General features: G+C 40.6%; 1 pseudogene; it reads left to right on the plus strand.

Moving 5' to 3' along the window:
* The window catches only part of LOC129405083 (craniofacial development protein 2-like), a 360,380-nt pseudogene extending 342,819 nt beyond the window's left edge, over window positions 1–17,561 (plus strand).
* The last annotated feature ends 3,655 nt before the right edge of the window (window positions 17,562–21,216 follow it).

Raw genomic sequence — 21,216 nt, forward strand, 5'->3', positions numbered from 1 at the left:
AGGAGATAAACACCTTAAGAGGTATTTTGCCCATGGGCAGTCAGGAAGGGCTTTGGAATATGTCTACTGAGATGTTTCCTGTGAGCCTGGTGGGCCCTCAGGAAGAGATTTCTTATGTTGATTTTGCTAACAGACTGGGTGTAGCTTGGTCCCAGAGGACAAGGTGGAGAGAGACAAGTGGGAGAGAAGCAGAATCTGGAGAGCTGGGATTGAAGAATGAAGGGCTAGTAAGGAAGAGTACTGGGGGAGAGAGATGAGATAGTGGGGAGAGGGAGAATAGGGGAGTCCGGGAGTCCTTGGAAGAGAAGCAGCCAAAGTCAGAATCCAGAGAGGAGAGAGAGCCCAGATTGCGAGGTGGAGTGCAGAGAGATGAGCAGGAGTGACAGGAGACAGGAATGAGGGGCAGAGCGAGACTAGAATGGGGGGCTCAGAGAGACTGAACAGGTGTGTGGAGATCATGGAATAAAAGGCAACTGATCAACCAGTCGGTTTGGTCCTCGTTTCCTCTTCCATCTGCCCCACGGCCTGGGTTGCCCCAGCAGGCGAGTTGCCCGGGACCACCCCTGAACACAGGTGCCAATCAGGACAACTGCCAGGGCTCTCCCCTGGCACCCTGGAAGATTTTTTATAGGGGGGTCACTGCAGAGACCATGAAGAGCCAGGGACTGCATCTCAACCTCCCAGAATCAATGCAGGAACTTGGTCTGTTAAGTTATCTCTCTGCTATTTATACCTGGCAAGCTACCCATGGCACATGCAATATGCCAAAAACAGTAACAACAAGTCTCACAATGGAGACATTACTGGTGCCCACTCGAGCAAATCGATGAACAGTGGGACGATAGTGCAACAGTGCTACAGTGCAGTGCTACTTCAAATTTTTATATTTATAGGTATTTTCTTTTTTCTTATTTAATACAATATAATTCATGCATAAATGATTGGTAATTGAATATTTTTATTTTTCTTCCAAAGTATAGAGTCACATTTAAAAATAAGAGCTAAATTTAAATTTTATTGATTTACCACATGCCATGTGCTCCAGTAAAGAAAGCAAGCATGTGAATTTTCTTTCAAAGCCAAAATGATTAAATAAACATATTACAAAATTGTTACCCTTAATTCCAAAAGCTATTGGAAGTGACTTGAGTTTTTGAGTGCTACTAAAATTTGACTAGAATCAAAATATTTAAACATAGTAAAATCTACATAATCTTTATTTTGCAGAGTAGCAAACTACCTCAGGATTAAAACATTCAGTCTATAGTTTCAAGTTTTCCTGTGTACTAATGGTTACAGTCAAGCTGCTATGTCATGGGTAGTTTTATGTATATTCATCATCATCATCATCCTGTTGATCATCGAATTTCTCGAGTGGTCTCAGTGATGTCTCCATTCATCCTAGTCTTGAGAATTTAGAAGTCTCTCTCTACTTGTCCTTCCCAACGATGCCGCATTGGAGGCTCTTTCAGGGTCAGGGGAATGAGACCCAGCGTTGTTACTGGTTTTGGCATATGAACACACAATGGGGAATTTGCGAGGCTCTCCCATGTGCGCAGGAAACTTTCAGTAGCTTGCCAGGTTCTCCTAGAGGGAGAAGTAGGCTATAAGATGGCTGAGCGCTTCCAGGGACTTGGTTTTAAGTCTCTGGATGTTGGCCGTTGGTGGGATTACACAGTGCAAGGGGCAGTCCCTGAGTATGATCTCCTAACTACTGGAAAACGGGACCTGGGTGGAAGAGGCCCAGTCCCGATCCAAGCAGGCTTGGAGGTCTCAACTACAGGTCCCACACACCTGGGTTCTTCTGCCGGTACCTTCATGAGTGAGACTTGTCTGAACATGTGGAGAGGGGCCTTGAGCATGGCTGTGGCTAGGCTCAGGAGCTCTGCTTGGAGCGGGGAGGGAAAACGGAGCCCACCCCCTCCAAGGGGCCCCAGGGTAGACATCCAAGCGCACAGGCAAGAGACTCTGTATACTTATGTATATTATCTTATTTAATGTTCTCATTAGCCCAGTGAAATAGTAATTATCATTTACCTTATAGTTAAGGAAACTATTTTCTCTTTGATTAAAGCAACCAGCCATTTTATTCTGATTTATAAGTTCTATAAATTATTGAAGAATGAGTTGATTCTGATAGTTTCTGGGCAAGGTAGAAATTATCCCACCATAAAGCTTGTTGACATTGAAATTGTTTGCAGGTATCTTTTAATTGTCTTTTTAAAAGTGGTTTGATAGGGAGAAAACCCTCCTTCTTTAGGCAAGGTACTCTGTTACTTAAACCGCAAATGGAATCATTTTCATGTGGCTGTGACCAAGCAGATTTTAGTTCCAGTTCATTAGGTAGCAATAACTTTATTTATCCTAATGACCTATTTCCCTAAGGCAGGGGCACCTTGAAAAGAACACTGAAAGTTGAATTTATGAATGAAAAGACATTACATGTAGGAAAGGCTCTACTCTGGCTCCATATGCTTGATTCTTAACAGATCTGCCTTGTTAAGGAAGAGTAATCATGTTGACTGTTTATACAACAAAATATTACTCTCAGATTTCATTTTTATGCATTAAGCATCTGGACTATGACAAGGTAAATCTTCAAACAATAATTGTTCTGCTAAATTAATATGCTACATGAAAAGAGCACTGGACATTAGCCCTTTTCTGGCATTGCTACAAACTGTTCATAGGACCTTGAGAAAGTTATTCCATCCTGAGTTCTCTCATCTGCAAAATGAGAAGGGTGGGTTTGATAGTTAGTGGAGGCCCTCATTGGCTACATGGCTAATGATCCGTTTCAAAATGATTAAAAAGTAGTTACTGATATCTTTCTCAAGAATATTTACTATCATTATATTATTTATCGAGTTATCATGTTTAATCTAATAAAATTCTAGCCATCTATTTTCATTTGATTAAACACAGTTGATTTATAAAATAATTATTCTGAATCATGTTCATTACTTGCTACAGATATACCAGATAACCAGATATACTTTCTTCCAAGAATTTCAAGATTTAAGGAAGAGTGTAATTAGGCCACAAGCTTTAGTCAGGAGACCACTGTTCTGTAAATATGTATAACTTGATGAGTTGGATACAGCTTGAATCACTCATCACAGTCACTCTGTTTTACATTTTCAAAAGTATCTTAGCAGAACTATGACAACATCCTGAGAGATATAATAAATAACAAGTTAAAAATATGGTAGTCTTTTCATTTTGCCCTTGAGTACAACCTCCACATACATCTTCTATTTTCAGTAATCTTTTCTAGCATTGCCTTCTAGTCTCCGTTAACCCGAGTATGTGTGTGTGTCTTTGTGTATGTGTGTGTGTTTGTGCATGTAACCCAATTTGGATATACAAAAATATTTAGGACCTCCTGCAAAAACAAAAGCCCCCACCTGGAAGCCTGGGGATGGCACGTGAAAGGATGTTCCTGGCTCTCTGGGTGGCTCTCTATCTCAGCCCCCACCTGGTGCTCTCTAGCCCCTTCTTCACCCAGGAAGGCTGTTGCCTTGAATGGACGAAGGAAGAATGAGGGCCAAGCTGGTTGCTGATTAGTTGCCATTTATTCAATCTCTCGTCTCCCCCAGGCTCTCTCCAACACCCCCCTGTTCTTTTTTTTCATTATTATTAGTGAATCACTGTGAGGTACAGTTACAAATTTACAAACGTTCATGTTTGCATTTCAGTAACACAGTGATCATTTACCCATCCCTCCACCAGTGCCCATTCTCCTCCAACAATGTTCCCAGTGTCCCTCCCACCACCTCCACCACCCCACACTGCCTCTGCAGCAGGGCATTCCCTTTTGTTCTCTCTCCTTTTGGGTGTTGTAGTTGGTGGAGAGGTATTGAGTGGCCATTATGCTCGGTCTGTAGCCTACTTCCATCACTCATCTTTCAACCTGAACGGGTCCTCCCAACATCCTCTACTTGGTGTTCCCTTCTCTATGTCAGTTGCCTTTTCCCCCAGCACTTTAGGTTAGTTTCCAAGCTGTGGGGCAGATCTCCTCGTCCTTATATCTACTACTCTTGAGTGTTAGTGTCCCATTCTGTTACTTTATATTCCACAGATGAGTGGAATCTTTCTATGTCTGTCTCTCTCTTTCTGACTCATTTCACTTAACATGATACTTTCCATGTAGAACCACTTATATACAAATTTCATGACTTCATCTTTTCTAACAGCTGCATAGTATTCCATTGAGTAGATGTACCAACGTTTCTTTAATCAGTCCTCTGATTTGGGGCACTCTGTTTTTTTCCAGATTTTGGCTATTGTAAACAGTGCTGCAATTAACATACAAATGAAGATGTCATTTCTACTATACTTTTTTGCCTCTCCAAGATATATTCCCAGGAATGGTATTGCTGGGTCAAATGGGAGCTTAATTTTTAATTTTTTGAGAATCGTCCATATTGTTTTCCAAAAGGGCTGAACCAGTTGGCATTCCCATCAGCAGTGAAGGAGAGTCCCTTTCTCCCCACATCCTTGCCAAAACTGGTTACTTTTGTTCTTTTGGATGTGAGCCAGTCCCTCCAGTGTGAAATGATATCTCATTGTTGTTTTGATCTGCATCTCCCTGATGATTAGTGATGTAGAGCATTTTCTCATGTGTCTTTTAGCCATTTGGATTTTTTTTTTGCTTTTTGGGTCACCCCCAGCGTTGCACAGGGGTTACTCCTGGCTCTGCACTCAAGAATTACTCCTGGCGGTGCTCAGGGGACCATATAGGATACTGGGAATCGAACCCGGGTCAGCTGCATGCAAGGCAAACACCTACCCGCTGTGCTATCGCTCCAGCCCTTGGATTTCTTTTTTGAGAAAATTTCTGTTCATTTCCACCCACCATTTTCTGATGGCGTTGTATGTTCTCTTCTTGTAGAGTTCAATTAGTGCCCTGTATATCCTTAATATCAACCCCTTATCAGATGAGTATTGGGTTAATATCCTTTCCCATTCTGTACACTGTCATTGTACTTTGGTCACTTTGTTTTGAGGTGCAGAAGCTTCTTAGTTTAAGATAGTCCCATTTGTTTATTTTTGTTTTCATTTGCTTGGTCAATAGTGTGTCATTTTTGAAGATACTGTTCACTTCAATATCGTGGAGAGTTTTGCCAACCTTGTCTTCCATGTACCTTATGGATTCTGGTCTGATGTTGAGATTTTTAATCCAATTTGACCTGATATTTGTACATGGTGTTAGGTAGAGATCTGAGCCCATTTTTTGGCATGTATCTGTCCAGTTTTGCCAGCACCATTTGTTGAAGAGGCTTTCCTTGCTCCACTTCACATTTCTTGATTCCTCATCAAAGATTAGATGACCATATATTTGAGGGTGTGTATCAGGATATTTAACCCTGTTCCATTGGTCTGCAGCTTTGCCTTTGTTCCAGTACCATGCTGTTTTAATTATTAGCATTTTGAAGTAGAGATTGAGATTGAGGAGGGTGATTCCTCTCATATTCTTTTTACCAAGTATTGATTTATCTATTAGTGGGGGATTATTGTTCCAAATGAATTTTAGGAGTGTTTGCTCTATTACTTGGAAGAATGCCATGGGTATCCTTATAGGGATCTCATTGAATTTGTACAATGCCTTGGGGAGTATTGCCATTTTGACAATATTAATTCTCCCAATCCATGAGTAGGGGATATCTTTCCATCTTTCCATTTCCTCAAATCTTCTTTTATTTCTTGAAGTAGAGTTCTGTGGATTTCTTTGTACAAGTTCCTTTACCTCCTTATTTAAGCTGATTCCAAGGTACTTGATTTTCTGAGGCATGATTGTGAACAGGATTGCTTTTCTCATGTCACTTTCTTCTCTTTCATTAATTGTGTATAGGAAAGCCATGGACTTTGGGCATTGATTTTATAGCCTGCAACTTTACTATACAAGTCTATTGTTTCTAAGAGTTGCATGGTAGAGGTTTTAGGATTCTCTCAGTATGGTATAATATTATCTGCAAGTATGAGAGCTTGATTTTTTCCTTTCCTACCTGAATGCCCTTAATATCTTTTTCTTGCCTAACTGCTATTGCAAGTACTTCCATTATTATATTGAACAGAAGTGGAGAGAGTGGGCATCTTGTCTCATCCCTGATCTTAGACGGAAGGCTTAGTTTTTCCCCATTGAGAATGATGCTTGCCATCGGCTTGTAGTAGATGGCTTTGACTATATTGACGAAAGTCCCTTCTATACCCATTTTGGCCAGAGTTTTCAACATAAATGTTTGCTGGATCTTGTCAAATGCTTTCTCTGCATCTATTGATATGATCATATGGTTCTTATCTTTTCTTTTGTTGATATGACGGATTATGTTGGTTGATTTCCGAATGTTAAACCAACCTTGCATTCCCGGGATTAATTCCCTTGGTCGTGGTGTATGATCTTTTTGATGAGTTGTTGAATTCTGTTTGCTGATATTTTGTTGAGAATCTTTGCATCTGTATTCATCAGGGATATTGGCCTGTAGGGGTTTTTTTGTGTGTGTGTATGGTGTCTTTGTTTGCTTTTGGTATTAGGGAGATATGAGCCTCATAGACATTGTTTGTGAGGGTTTATGTTTCTTCAATTTCCTGGAAAAGTTTGAGAAGAACTGGCAATAAGTCCTCTTTAAATGTTTGGAAGAATTTGCTAGTGAATCCATCTGGATGTGGGCTTTAGATTTTGGGAAGACTTTTGATTAAAATTTCAATTTCCTTGATATTAATTGGACTATTCATGTATTTCAGGTCTTCTTGATTCAGCTTTGGGAGTTTACAGAAATCCAGGAATTTATCCATTTCTTCTAGGTTCTCTTTTTTTGTGGCATACAGACTTTCAAAGTTGTCTTTGATGATCCTTTGAATTTCTTTGGTTTCTGTTGTGATATCCCACCTTTCATTTCTGATTCAGTTTATTAGGGTTCTCTCTCTCTTTCTTTGTGAGTCTTGCTATTGTTTTATCAATCTTCTTTATTTTCTTAAGAACCAGCTCTTGGTTTTGTTGTTCTTTCGGATTGTTTTTTGGGTTTCCTTGTCGTTGATTTCTGCTCTAAGTTTTATTATCTCTTTCCTTCTGCCTGGTTTGGGCTCCTTTTGTTAGTCCTTGTATAAAATCTTGAGCTGTGAAGTCAAGTTATTTATGTGGCCCTTTCTTCCTTATGAGGAATGCTTGCAGGGCTATAAATTTCCCCTTAACATGTCTTTAGCTGCATCCCACAGGTTCTGGTATTTTGTGTCTTCATTCTCATTTGTTTCCAGGTACCTTTTGATTTCTTCCTTGATTTCCTTCATGACCCACTCATTTGTTAACATTGATTTGTTTAATTTCCAGGTGTTTAACTTGGTTTTCTGCTTCTGTAAATGATTAAATTCTATCTTCAGTGTGTCATGGTCTGAAAAGATATTTGATACAATGTCTATCTTCCTGATTCTGTTGAGACATGGTTTGTGGCCCAGCACATGGTCTATTGTGGAAAATGTTCCATGTGCACTGGAAAAGAATGTGTATTCTTTTTTGGGGGGATATCAAGTCCTGTATAGATCTATTAGCCCTCTCTCTTATATTTCTTCCTGCAAGGCCCATATTTCTTTGCTGAGTTTTAATCTTCTTGATCTTTCTAGAGGTGATAAGGTGGTGTTGAAGTTTTCAACTACTATTGTGTTGCTTGTAATGTCCTTCTGTGTTCTTCTTAAGGTCTGTTAGCAGTTGTTGTAGGTATTTAGCTGGTCCCTCACTGGGTGCGCACACATTTAAGAGTGTGATTTCTTCCTGCTGCACATATCTCTTGATTAATAAAAAAATGGCCTTTACTGTCCCTTTTATCTTCTCAGCATGCCTCCCCAACTATACCTCCGCATGGGAAGTGTGATCAAAAATGTTTTTCCAGACTTCTCCACCACCTGCAACCCAGAAGGGCAAAACAGCCTTTAAGGTGTGTTTCTCCTCTTCTTAGACCTGCAACTTAATTAGCATCTTTAATTCTCCTAATATTTACCATTCTGTATGGACACAGTAATAAACACTTTTATGCTTGTATAGTGACTCTCCTGGGGACATCTCACAACAGACTCAGACCAAAGTGCGCATTCCTAACCCCAGTAGGGTCAATGTCTATTTAGTACTTTTGGTTCATGACAAAATTTGTCCATGACCAAGCTCTTATCTTATAGTTAAGCATTATGGCACTTTGGCCAGGCCCATTTCAATGCCAAGGTAGTTTATAGCTCACTTGGCCTGGGTCTATCCAGTCCCTCGTTGGGACTCTGCTTTGGGGGATCTATGAAGTAAGGGCAACTGAGACTTAAGTTGAGAGAGAGCAGATGTCCAGGAGGTAATATTATCTGGAGTCAATCAACTCCCAAGCCACAGGCTTATCCTTTTAACTGTCCTCCTGTATCCATACAAAAAGCAACTGCTCTGAAATAATAACCATGTAAAGGACATTAAGGATAAGAGAAAGAACATAATTACAAGTCAGAGTCTGATCAGGAGAAAAAGGTAATTGACAGGTTGGGGGGCAATCAACAAACACAAGCTTCCAGCAGCCAGAGAGGAAGGGCAAACCAACTGTGTTATCCTACAACCTCCTTTCTTTGACTCGGTACACCTTTAGGATGGTAGTTCAGATAAAAGTCATCTGTATTGCAGATCTTCTATTTATGGGTATTTCCATCACTTTCCACTTTACCATATCTGTAGACTCTCATTGAAACAATATTTCAGTTCTCTAGATGAAAACAAAACTATATACAAAGCTAGAGAGTCTCTAGGGATAAATAATGTAGGGTTGAAAAGCACAAAATTATCAATTGTTGTCAAAGAAAGAAACTACAACGAAGTGGCATTAGAACAAAGACCTCAACAGTGTGAAAATTCTTAGACAATCTACGAGTAGGTGACTATATGAAGAGAAGAGTTAAAAATTATGTGTCGAAAAATATATATTCTTGGAGCATATAATAAAAAAAACTTAGTAGCTACAGCAAACAGGTGGAAACTGTAGCAATGACCTGCCCATGAATGAATTTGTGGGACATAGAATGTCTTCACGTTTTATAATAAATATAATGGAAAGTTAGACAAATCTAAATATTAAGATCAAAATCAATAATTGAGAGCTTCCAGGAAGATGAAGGGCACTTGCCTTGCATGCAGCCAAGTCCAGTCCAAATCCTGGCATCCTTTATGATCCTCTGAGCCCAGCAAGAGTAATCCCTGAGCACAAACCAGGAGTAAACCCTGAGAACTGCCAAGTATGCCCCTCCCCAAATAAATACATAAATAATTGATACCTTCCAGTGACTTTCTATTACCTATTTCTTTGTGTGGTAGGATATCATATGTTGATATCTACGCCTGACCTGAATATATTTCTGTTCAAGAATAAATTAAGCTTATTGATTTTTATCAGAATAGTGAGAGCTGTTACTCGTACAAACATGAAAAAATAATATATGATTTTGTGGATTGTTGATTCTTCCTCACCTGTGTTCTCTAGAATAAAAATGTGGTATATACATAGGATGTAAAGAAGCTCAGTAGGACTCTGAGTTTACCACGGTTGGAGAAGGGGGCAGAGGGACAATGATGAAGGAAATCAGACACTCTGGTAGAGGATAAGGTATCAGAATGTTGTATGCATGAAATCTTATCCTGAAGTATAGTATATTAGTTTTCTCATATAATTTTTTTTTTTTTTTGCTTTTTGGGTCACACCCAGCGGTGCTCAGGGGTTACTCCTGGCTTTACACTCAGGAATTACTCCTGGCGGTGCTTGGGGGACCATATGGGATGCCGGGGATCGAACCCGGGTCGGCCGCGTGCAAGGCAAACGCCCTACCCGCTGTGCTATCGCTCCGGCCCCACTCTCATATAATTTTTTTAAATGTAAGAGAAGTTCTGGATAAAAATTGGAAAGCTACACCTACAGATTTGTCTTTTTAGCCTAGGTCACATGTACTCTAGATATTAATTTAAACATCTATTTAAACCTATTATTTATGAGCTATATAAGAAGAAATAAACCTATTCATGATCAGTGTAAATTATAGAATAAATAAGAACATGACCATAAAATTAATCAAGTAGGGATGCATGGCTGTAAAAAGGTGCTCACAAAAGGTCACTTGGAGAATGAATCTCTGAGTGTATCAAGGAAAATTTAAGTTTTTCCCCATGTCAAAATCTCCCTTTTTTACTTCTAATTTGAAGAGAACATTACATTCTTATAATCAGTTTTGGTTACTTATATGTCTAAGCATACCCATTTAAAGGATATGAATGATTAAGTGTCAGCTGTTTGTATCAATTATTTCTGAATTGTTATGTCATATATTACCCCTCGGGCTTTTCAAGTTAGCTCATGAGTTCCTGTTTGTGATATGCTAAAACAGAAACCCAAAGGTAGCTATATTCTAATCCTTGTTATGTTTGAAAATATTTATGTTTATGTAGCAGATGAGATTAAGTCTGTGATTCTTCAAAGAGCCTTGTAAGGTGGCGGGAAATACCACACTTATCTATGAAGAGTGACCTCCTGCAAGGTAACAAATAAAACTATATAAAGCAGAAGAGCAGCTGTAGCTGAGGATTCCCAAACATCAGTGCTATTTTTGAAACCCCTTGAAAACTGGTGTCTGGTAGCATTTGTTGATATCTTTGAGTAGATTAGAGCCTTTTCTTTATTTATTCCCTGAATTTGAGATGTCTGGGTGCTGGTTAACTAGGAGAGGAAGGATGCAGTGTTAAAACCAGGTTACTAAGTCATGGTGGACATATATGCCTAACTCCTAATCTCCTGGAGGATTGCTCACTATTTTGGATATTTTCTTGATCAATTGATTGATTGGATTAGATTATTTCTTAGTTATCAGTAGAGATACAGGAAGAACTATAAGAATATGGTCTAGGGAGTTGAAAGATGGTGCAAGCTTAGAAGAAAAAGAAGACAAGCAAAGTAGTAAGGATCAGGCAACGGAAGAAATTCTTTCGTAGGTAATAATTAATGGAAAAGAAATAGCCTCTAGTGCATTGACTGTAAGCAGACCAATTGCAGAGGTGAATACTATGTCCATAATTTATGCAGGCATGTCTATGTATATATTTCAAAAATATGCTCTTTTTGTTTGTTTTTTCGGACCATACCCTGCTGTGTTCAGGGCTTATTTCTGGCTCTGTGCTGTCACTCCTGGTGGGGCTTGGGGGACCAAATGGGATGAGGGGTGCTGGAGATTGAAACTGGGCCAACTGTATGCAAGGCAAGTACTCTGCTATATTATCTCTCCAGCACCCTTCAAACAAAATTTCAAAGCATATACTTTAAAGCACTTAAGGCTAAAGTTATTAGCAGAAGATGGAACTTTATCAGGCCCATTCAAATCTAGCTTTATTTCACTGTTCTTTTATGTCTTACTATTGCAATTTACTATGAATGAATAGCACTTTCTAGGGCAAATATAACATTCTGGTTTTACATTCATTAAAGTTTTGATTTACCTACTATTGAATCATAGTGAATATTTCTATTATTAGGCAAATGTCTGATTAGCAAGCCATGCATGAAACTGCTGACCCTCCATCCAAAAATGAGAAATTCGCTTAACTTTGTTATTGACATAGGTTACGCCATCACTGAAATGATTCTGTGGGAGGACCATAATATTTAAATCAAAGAGTGGAATCTTCCAATTCAATCCAATTTTAGTGGAAATGTATGAGTTCATGGTCAATGCCAATTAAAAATAAACACCCTGAATATCTGAATCTCTTTCTCAATGGGTCAAGCATTCATTTCACTGAATTGTTAGCACCAGCAATTCAATTAAAGGAAGGATAAGAAAGAACTAGACATCGCAATAAAGTGTAGTATTTGAAATAGCTTAATAAAACAAACAATCTCTAAAGTGCTTTCCCTCCAATGTGCAAGTTTTAATTACTCCATTTTGTATTAAAAGAACTTGTTTAAAATGTCTAATTGCCACTTCTGGCTGAATGACGTCCCGGGACTGCTGGGACTCACCTGTCTGTAAAGCACTTTGGGCTTGTATTTATCGGTCTTACAGTAAAGAGATGCAGATAATTAAGCATGACAATTAGTCCGGAATGCCTAGATATCAGGAGAAGCAGAAATTTGGCTGAGTGGGGGGTACCATCAGAATGTCAGTGATTGCTTCGGGTGCTGTTATGAAACAGGAAGTGTTGGGTGATTGTCCCCCAAATAATAATGGGTCAGTGTCACATAAATAATGCATCTTCATCTTATTTTTCCAACAAGCAGGTTTAATTAGCTAAGAGAGTTGGAAATCATTCTGACATGCAAAGAAGCAAGCAAGAGAAGGGGATACTTTTTAGAATCGTTTTCTCTTTGACATGTTTCAATTTTTACATATTAAAAAGTAAGACACAGTTAAGTAAATCATCAGCAGTCCTATGACACAAATCTTTCAATATAATTAACTTTCTTTTCATAAGACTCTATGTTCAATGGAGATGATTTGGAAACAATCTTAAACCAGAAAGAAGAAAACGATAAATTTGTAATACAAAGTTTAAAACTTTCTAAGAAACAGATTTGAAAATTTGAATTCTATTATAATTTTTGCATGACTCTTATGAGCTTAAGGGTGTAGGCTGAAGTGGAAACCACACACACACACACACACACACACACATCTATTGAAGACACCAGAATGGTATCAAAGCTAAGGGAATATCTATTACTTTTTGCTTTCGAGCGTGGTATCAGCACATTTTAAATTCTGAGGATCTATCAAGGCCTCTGAAGGTTAGAAGTGGTGTGAGCTGGGCTTTTCAGAGCAGGGTTAATTATTTCACACACACACACTCGCACACACACACACACACACACACACACACACACACACACAGAGGCATGCACAAAACCCAAGATTGTAAGAAACTTCCCAAGCGTCCCAAGTTTCCTGACCAATAGGGGAACTATAGAATTCAAGAGCATTATCTTCTTAATATGCTAAACCAGCTTTACAGAGAAAAAGGAGAATGTTAATGGAGCCAGGCTTGCAGTACTAGCAGTATTGCTTGAGTGATTCCAAGTACTATCAATGGGTATTCTGTGAGCAATGTACAGAGGGCATCATGAAGAATAGGCACAGGGCAAAGGAGAGACACTAATTGTCCATAATGGTTATAGCTCTCTCTCTTCTTAAAGTCCAGGAGAGAAGGGTATTTGGTCAGTTGTCTGCAATGTCGTGAATCTGGTATTTCATTAAAGAATCAGTGAATTAGTCTGGTAAATATAAGGGTATTAAACACTAGATATCCAATAAAATCTTTAAAAGCTGATGAGATCTGTGTGTCAGGAAGGACAGCAGAGTATATGAGAACCAGTGACGTAGGCTTCCAAGCTGGACAGTTTTCACACAGGAAGAAAGTTTGTCCTTCTTCTGGAAGGACAAACCCAATGTTTTCCTATATCCTGTAAAAAATATACACGCGTGTGTGCGGAAGGGTGGCGATGATGTGAGTTTGCGGGTTCTCAGGGCAGTTTGCGGGTTCTCTCTCTTTCTCTCTGCTCGCATTCAGTGCTCTCAAGCCACTCTGTATGGACCAGATCGGGATAGCTCCTCCTTTGTGCTCTGCTTCTGTGTGTGCCGCGGTGCTCTCTTCTGTCTGTCTTCCGATCTCTCACTCTGTCTCTGTAGTCTCTCCTCTGGTCTCTTCCAATCTCTTTACCAATCTCTCTTCTGATATCTCTTCTCCCCATCTCTCTCTTCAGAGCCCTTCTGCTTCTCTTTCTGGAGCCCTTCTCGCTCTCACTTCTGACTCTGACTCTTATTTCTGACTCTGACCCCCTCTGCTCTTACAGTCTTAGTTTATGTGGCAATCACATAGGGTGGTGATGCAAAGGTGGATTGAACATTAACAAATCAACAAAGAGGGGTAAGACCTCTCCTCCAGGAAATTAACTTAAGGACAAAATCTGATCTAAGGAGATTACAAGCAGATTACTAGGAGATCCGCTTAAGTGTGGGATCCCATCCAGGGTGTGTCACTTTCTTCTTTCCACAGCCAGTAATCTACTTAACTAGTTTAGTAAATTAACTTCTAATATTTATAGCAATGTAATTCTGTATGAGCACAGTAAGAGATACAGCAAACTTAAAGTTTGTTTCTTCCTGAGGATATCTCACTATATATTCCAGATCATAGTCCTCAGGTCAGGTTAGTCTTCCTAACCCCAGCAGGGTCCTAGTCTCGTTGTTACTTTTGGATCATGGCAGCATTTGTTTATGACCATGCTCTCAACTTATAGTTGAGTATTGTGGCATTTTGGCCTAGCCCATTTCAATGCTAGTGTAGCTCACAGCTTGCCCTGGGTCCGTTCAGTCCCTCGTCTGGACCCTACTTTTGGGGTGTTAGGAACTAAGGGCAACTGAGTCAAGAAAGCAGATGCCCAGGAATAAATATTACTGGAGTCAATCAACTCCCATGTTACAAAAGCATAATATTAACTGTCTTCCTGTATCCATACAGAAAGGACATTGCTTTAAGGTAAACTAAGTTCCCTGTGGAAAGGCTGAAAGGACAAACCCAATGTTATTCTACATCCTCCTACTGCTATTTTATTGTTTATCTAGCACCATGCTTACCACACAGGAAGCGCTGATGTTACTGAACAGTTAATATAAAGTAGCAAAAGCATAAATAAATATGGTGATTATAAAAAAAGTTTAATTTTTATACTGAAGCCCCAGCATCTCCAAACTTATTTTATTATCTTCTCAGAGACCATCGTCTTGGTGTTTATAGTAGTCTACTGTCATTCAGCTGTAATGATAGTAATAAGTACAGTCACTGAGGTTTAAAATAGCTATTATGAGATGGAAAAACAAATATATTTACATGGCATAAAAAATAATACATGACTTTGCCCTCAATATACGGAGTCAATCAAAAATAAGCAGGAGGACAATGACAAAAATAATTAGGATATAGTAAGGTATATTTTATTATTATTCATGTATTCATGTATTCAGCAGAGATTGGTGAATTACACTATTCACCAAGTTACGCATACTAGCTTCTTAAGTGAAACATTCTCCAAAGCTTATAGTAATCAAAAGTGATGCATTATGAGGCACAATTACATTCTAAGAAAAATGAGAATATAGGGATGGAGAATTTTTTTTAAAAAACTTCAATATGCCTAAAGGTATGTAAGGGAAAGCCTCATGTTGAAATTGATGCCGAAGTTAAGATTAATACAAGTCTGACCTTTGTTGTTTCCTTACAGCTTAGATTAAACAGCATCCACAGAAATCACAGCCTCAGTAGAAAAACATTCAGAGTTCAATATCACTGAACTAAGGAGGTGAGGTTACATAAGTTGAGTAATATCTATATTGTAATAAAATATTTCTGACTTGATTCTTAACTGTAAAAACAATTATTTATCCATTAGAAGGGTAGATATTATGTATATATGAAGGCTACATCAAGTTAAAGTTTAAAACTTATAGATAACAGATGGCAGACGAATAGAGAAGGGGTGGCTTGGGAGTCGGTATTTTGTGGATAGACAACCAGATGATGGCATCACAGCTGGTGAAGAGAATGTTATTAAAAACTGTGCAGGGAACTGAACTGATAAGACTTGGTAACTTGTTAGATACAGAAACTAGAATCTGGAATATTTATCTGTGCTATGAATAAGATCATTTCAAAATAAAGATAATCTAGATCTTCCCTAGAGACTGACCTTTAGATGAGTGCCTTAAAACTTAGACAAATACCCAAGAATAACTTGTATCACTTGTAGTCCCGTTGATCTTCAATTTGCTCGAGTGGGCGCCAGTAACATCTCCATTTGTCCCTGTTGTGAGCTAGTGCAGCCCAATGATATCTGCTTGTTCCAGGAACAGGAAGAGCCTCAAATCGTTCATTCAGAGATTTGACTAAGAAATCTGACCATCTAGTTAGTGGGCGGCCACGAGGTCTTCTGATGTCCTGTGGAATCCAGTCGGTAACAGCTCTAGTCCAGCGGTCGTCTCTGAATCGCATTACATGACCGGCCCATCTGATTTTTGATGCCTTGGCAAATGAGACAGCATCCCTGATTTTTGACTGTCACCGGAGGTCAGAACTCCGGATTCCTTCTCTCATTTGAGTGAGACATGATATTCCTAGCATAGCTCTTTCAATTCCTCTTTGGGATACCCTAATAGTGTTCTCATTATGGACACTTGGGCCAAACTTCACGCACGAGTGAAGCCCCACAAAGCCAGGTAAGCAGAACTTTGCGACCTTAGCTCTAGGTTCAACGAGACCTGGAAACAAGATCCTCTGTCTGCCTCCTCCAATCTCTGGCATCTGAGGGAGGGGTCCAACCTAGATGCCCCACCCTACCCAAGATAGATACCTCACTGACTGACCCCCACTACATCCATTACCCAGCCACCACCACCCTCCAGGTTGCTCTCCTGACTGCGTAGCCCCAAAGTGGCCACGCATCACACCGTAAAACACTTAATACCTATTATTCCCACACCATATTTGATAGGGTTCAAATTTGGTGTGAACCATGGTAACACCTCTAAGGGTGATTGGAGGAAGCCCTAAAAGCCTCCATCCCTCTCGGAGAGTCCGGCAAACTACTGAGAGTATCTCGCCCGCACGGCAGAGCCTAGCAAGCTACCTGTCATGTATTTGATATGCCAACAACAGTATCAACAATTGGCCTCATTCACTTGTCACCAAAAGAGCCCCCAATACGGCAGCGTTAAGAAACATGAGCAAAGAGAAAATCTCGGGAACAAACTGGACTGCCAAAACGAAAAAAGACTAAAATGATAGTCTGTATTTTCAACACATGAACACTGGCATCAGAAGCATCCATCAAAGACCTAATGGTGCAAGCACAGAAGATCAAGTATGACACCATTGGTCTGACCGAAACGAGGAGACATCAATCACATCACATCATTTTCGACACTAGAGAGAAATCGTTCCTCAGAACATGTGACAACAGAGGTGTTGGTGGTGTTGGTGTCCTTGTCAACACGAACTTGGCCATGAGAATTCATTTGAATGCCTAACAACCAGAATTGGACAATTACGCTTGAATAGATGTGGCTCACTGACTGCAGTTTCTATCTTCATTGTCTATGCACCAACTTCCAACTACGATGAAGAAGAAATTGAGAGGTTCTACGTGGAACTGGAGAAGTTCTATAAAGAAGACCAAACCTTCTACAAGATCATTGTTGGTGATTTTAATGCTAAGATAGGTTCGAGAAGGTCGCCCGAGGAACTCCACATTGGGACACATGGCCTAGATTGGAACAATCAGGGTGAGAGACTGTCTGAATTCATCATGTCGACCAAGACCATCCTTAGTAGCTCACAGTTCTGTAAGGCCGAATCTAAACGCTGGACATAGGAGTCTCCTGGTGGACAGTTCCACAATGAAATTGACCACATCATATTCAATGGAAGGTTTTGCCTGACCGATGTCGCTGTTGTCCCAAAATTCCAAACGGGATCAGATCATCTTCTCCTTTGTGCGAAATTCTACTTCACAGAGCGGGGAGAGAAGTCTGCAAAATTTAAGTCTAAGAAGACAACTCCCAGAATGACCACCAACTTGTAGCTCTTTGGCACTATTGCAGCAACGTGGGAAGATGCCGTCCTTGACAACATCAATGAGGAATACGATTGACTGGTTCAGCACCTCCATGACTGTGCGAAGAATGCCGAGAGTGAGAAAGCCACAAACAGACTCCTATCTTCTGAAACTTTCGAGATCATTCGTCAACGTGGTTTGGCGCTAGCCTGAGGCAACCACAAGCTAACGTCTGAGCTCACAAAGCTGTGCAGAGATGCGATAAAGGAAGATCTCAGAGAGAAGAGCAGCAGTGTTGGCCAGTGCAGCAGAAGCCGGGAAAAGTATTCGCAACGCTCATCTGTCCTTTGCCAAATATAAGACCAAGATGACTGCCCTCTGACCTCCCGATGGATCTATCACATCCTCCATAAAGGCAATGGAGAAAATTATTCACGACTTCTACTCGGATCTCTTTGACAGCCATGTCTACCTGCCCACATACCAAATTCTGCAGGATGAATATGTCGTTCCCAACATTCTCCCTTCCGAAATCTGACAAAGCCATTTCACTGGTAAAGATGCGAACTGCACCTGGTCTGGACAAGGTCAGACCCGAACACCTGAATAATCTGCCACCAGTACTCATCAATACACTGGCCCAAATCTTCACAAGCTACCTGTCTGAATGCAAGGTTCCGTCCCAGTGGAAAACCACTAGGACCATTCTGTTGTACAAGAAGGAAGACATCCACGACATTGGCAACTATCGCCCAATCTGCCTGCTGTCTGTCATCTACAAGTTGTTCACTCGTGTCATCCTGAATAGAATAGGCAGAACACTAGACGAAGGACAACCATGCGAGCAAGCCAGGTTCCGAAGGGGATTCAGCATGATAGACAATATCCAGTGACCAAACTCATTGAAGTTTCGCGAGCGTTCAAGACATCGCTCTTTCTAACGTTCATCAACTTAAAGAAGGCCTTCAATTCTTTTGAGAGTGAGGAGGTCTTCGAAGCCCTGGCCAAACAGGGCGTACAAACTCAGTATATCAAAATCCTCCGCGAGCTGTATTGTGGATTCACCACCAGGATCCCACCATTCTACAAGGAAGTGATCATTGATATAAAGAGAGGGATGCGGCAGGGTGATACCATTTCACCGAAACCCTTCAGTGCTGCCCTTGAGAACATCATGTGACGACTGGAATGGGAAGGAATAGGAGTGAAGATAGATGGTCGGCAATTACACCACCTCTGTTTCGCTGATAACATTGTTCTCATAACAACAAACATTTTCCTAGCGGCACAAATGCTGACCGACTTCAACCACGACCACGATTGTGGAAAGTTCGGATTGCAGCTGAATCTCAACAAGACGATGTTCATGAAAAACGAACTGGTCCCTGAAGCTCCATTTGCTCTCAATGGAATGAACATCTCTGAATGCAGCAGCTATGTGTACCTGGGTCGAGAAATCAACATGAGGAACAACTTGGAGCCAGAACTGTGCAGGAGGAAGAGAGCAGCGTGGAATGCATTCAAGAGTGTTGAGGAGGTGGTTAAGAGAACGAAGAACCTTTGACTCCGGGCACATCTTTTTGATTCCACCGTTTTTCCTGCACTAACATATGCCTCAGAGGTCTGGGCCCTATGCAAACCCAATAAGAGTAGTATATAATACCAGAAGGTTGGCTCCATAGCTTGGAAGCTGGCCTCACACGCTGGGGGAAAGTCATCCCAGATAGAGAGGGGAACACTAAGTAATCTGTGATTGGAGATCCTGCGCGGGAAGGGAGATGTATGCTGAAAGTAGAGTAGAGACTGAACAGGATGACCACTCAATACTCCTATTTCAAACCACAACACCCAAAAGGAGAGAGAGATATCAAATTGGAATGCCCAACACAGAGGCGGTGTGGGGTGCGGGGGATGGGACTGGGAGGGTGGAAGGGATATTTGGTTCATTGGTGGTGGAGAATGGACACAGGTGGAGGGATGGGATCTTAAACATTGCATGAGGGAAAAACAAGCACGAAAATGTGTGAATCTGTAACTGTACCCTCACTGTGACTCACTAATTAAAAAATAAATAAATTTAAAAAAAAAAGAAATCTCTGGGCCGCTCTCTGCCCAGATGTGACCCCTAGCAGCTGCACATGAATGGCTCCCCCATTCCTGAACGCTCATTATCCCAGAGGCCAACTAACTACTTTCTGCACCCAGCAGCTTCTTGCAGAAATGCCTCTACATTGTGAACTAAATCACAGCCCCATGCCAACCCAGGAGGGGAAAGGTTATCTCTCTCGGCCTTTCCTTTCCCCAGTGGCATGGCAACCGCCATCTTATAAGGCCCACTAAACAGAGGTACGAGCTTGCAATGATGCGACTTCTGGCAGAAATTTCTTTGGACTTAATTACAAAAATACCAGAAATCAAAAACCATGCGGCCACTATTGCGGCCACAGAACCTCATATACTCTTCATTTCTCAGCGATGGAAAAAAAAATTATCAAACAATGCCTTTTCGGCAGGTCTGATTGTTGGGAGGAAATTCCAAATAACAATAGTGAGTTTTCTGTTGAAATATTGAATGTAATCAAAGTTAAGAAAAAGTAAAGTGAAAATCATCAGCCACACAGGCAGGGGGATGGTGGTATGGGAGGTACTCTGAGGTTCTTGGTGGTGGAACTTGTGCACTGGTAAAGGGATGGGTGTTTGACCATTGTATGACTGAGACTTAAGCCTGTAACTTTTCACATGGTTATTCAATAAAAAATAAAAATTAGGGCTGGAGTGATAGCACAGCGGGTAGGGCATTTGCCTTGCACGAGACCGACCCGGGTTCGAATCCCAGCATCCCATATGGTCCCCTGAGCACCGCCAGGGGTGATTCCTGAGTGCAGAGCCAGGAGTAACCCCTGTGCATCGCCAGGTATGACCCAAGAAGCAAAAAAAAAAAAAATTAAAGAATTAAAATTAAAATTAAAAAAAATAAAGGGGTTGAAAACAAGCATTTTATGATTCAAATTCTGGAAGCTGAGACTCTCAAGATCAATGTTGCTGCAAATTGATTTTTTACTGATAGTCATCTTTCTGGTCTTCCTGATTTCGATATTCCTGTCTCTTCTCTCTGTTCTCAAGTAATGGAGAAATGGAGGAAGACACACAGACACACAGACACACACATTCACACACACACAGACAGTGACAGAGACAGAGAGAATAGGCTGTGTCTCTCCTGATTCTTCTAAGGGCCCCAGCCCATTGTGAGTACTTGTCCTGACCTCACCAAAACACAATTACCCCCTAAAGTCACGCTTCCAGATGTAATTATGCTGGGGATCAAATTGAAACACATATATTTAAGGGAAGAGAAATTATCAATCTGTAAAAATAACTCTCTTTTATTGATAGGTAGTGTATCTTCTTTGATTTGTTTCTTTTTAATGTTGGGAACCACACCCTGATACTGAGGATCATAACTGACAGTAATTGATGGTAACTCTTTTATTTTTTGGCTTTTTTGGGTCACGCCTGGCAATGCACAGGGGCCACTCCTGGCTCTACACTCAGGAATTGCTTCTGGCATTGCTCAGGGGACCATTTGGGATGCTGGGAATCGAACCCAGGTCGGCCG

This window comes from Sorex araneus, chromosome 5 (assembly GCF_027595985.1).
Source record: "Sorex araneus isolate mSorAra2 chromosome 5, mSorAra2.pri, whole genome shotgun sequence".
Lineage (NCBI taxonomy): Eukaryota > Metazoa > Chordata > Mammalia > Eulipotyphla > Soricidae > Sorex > Sorex araneus.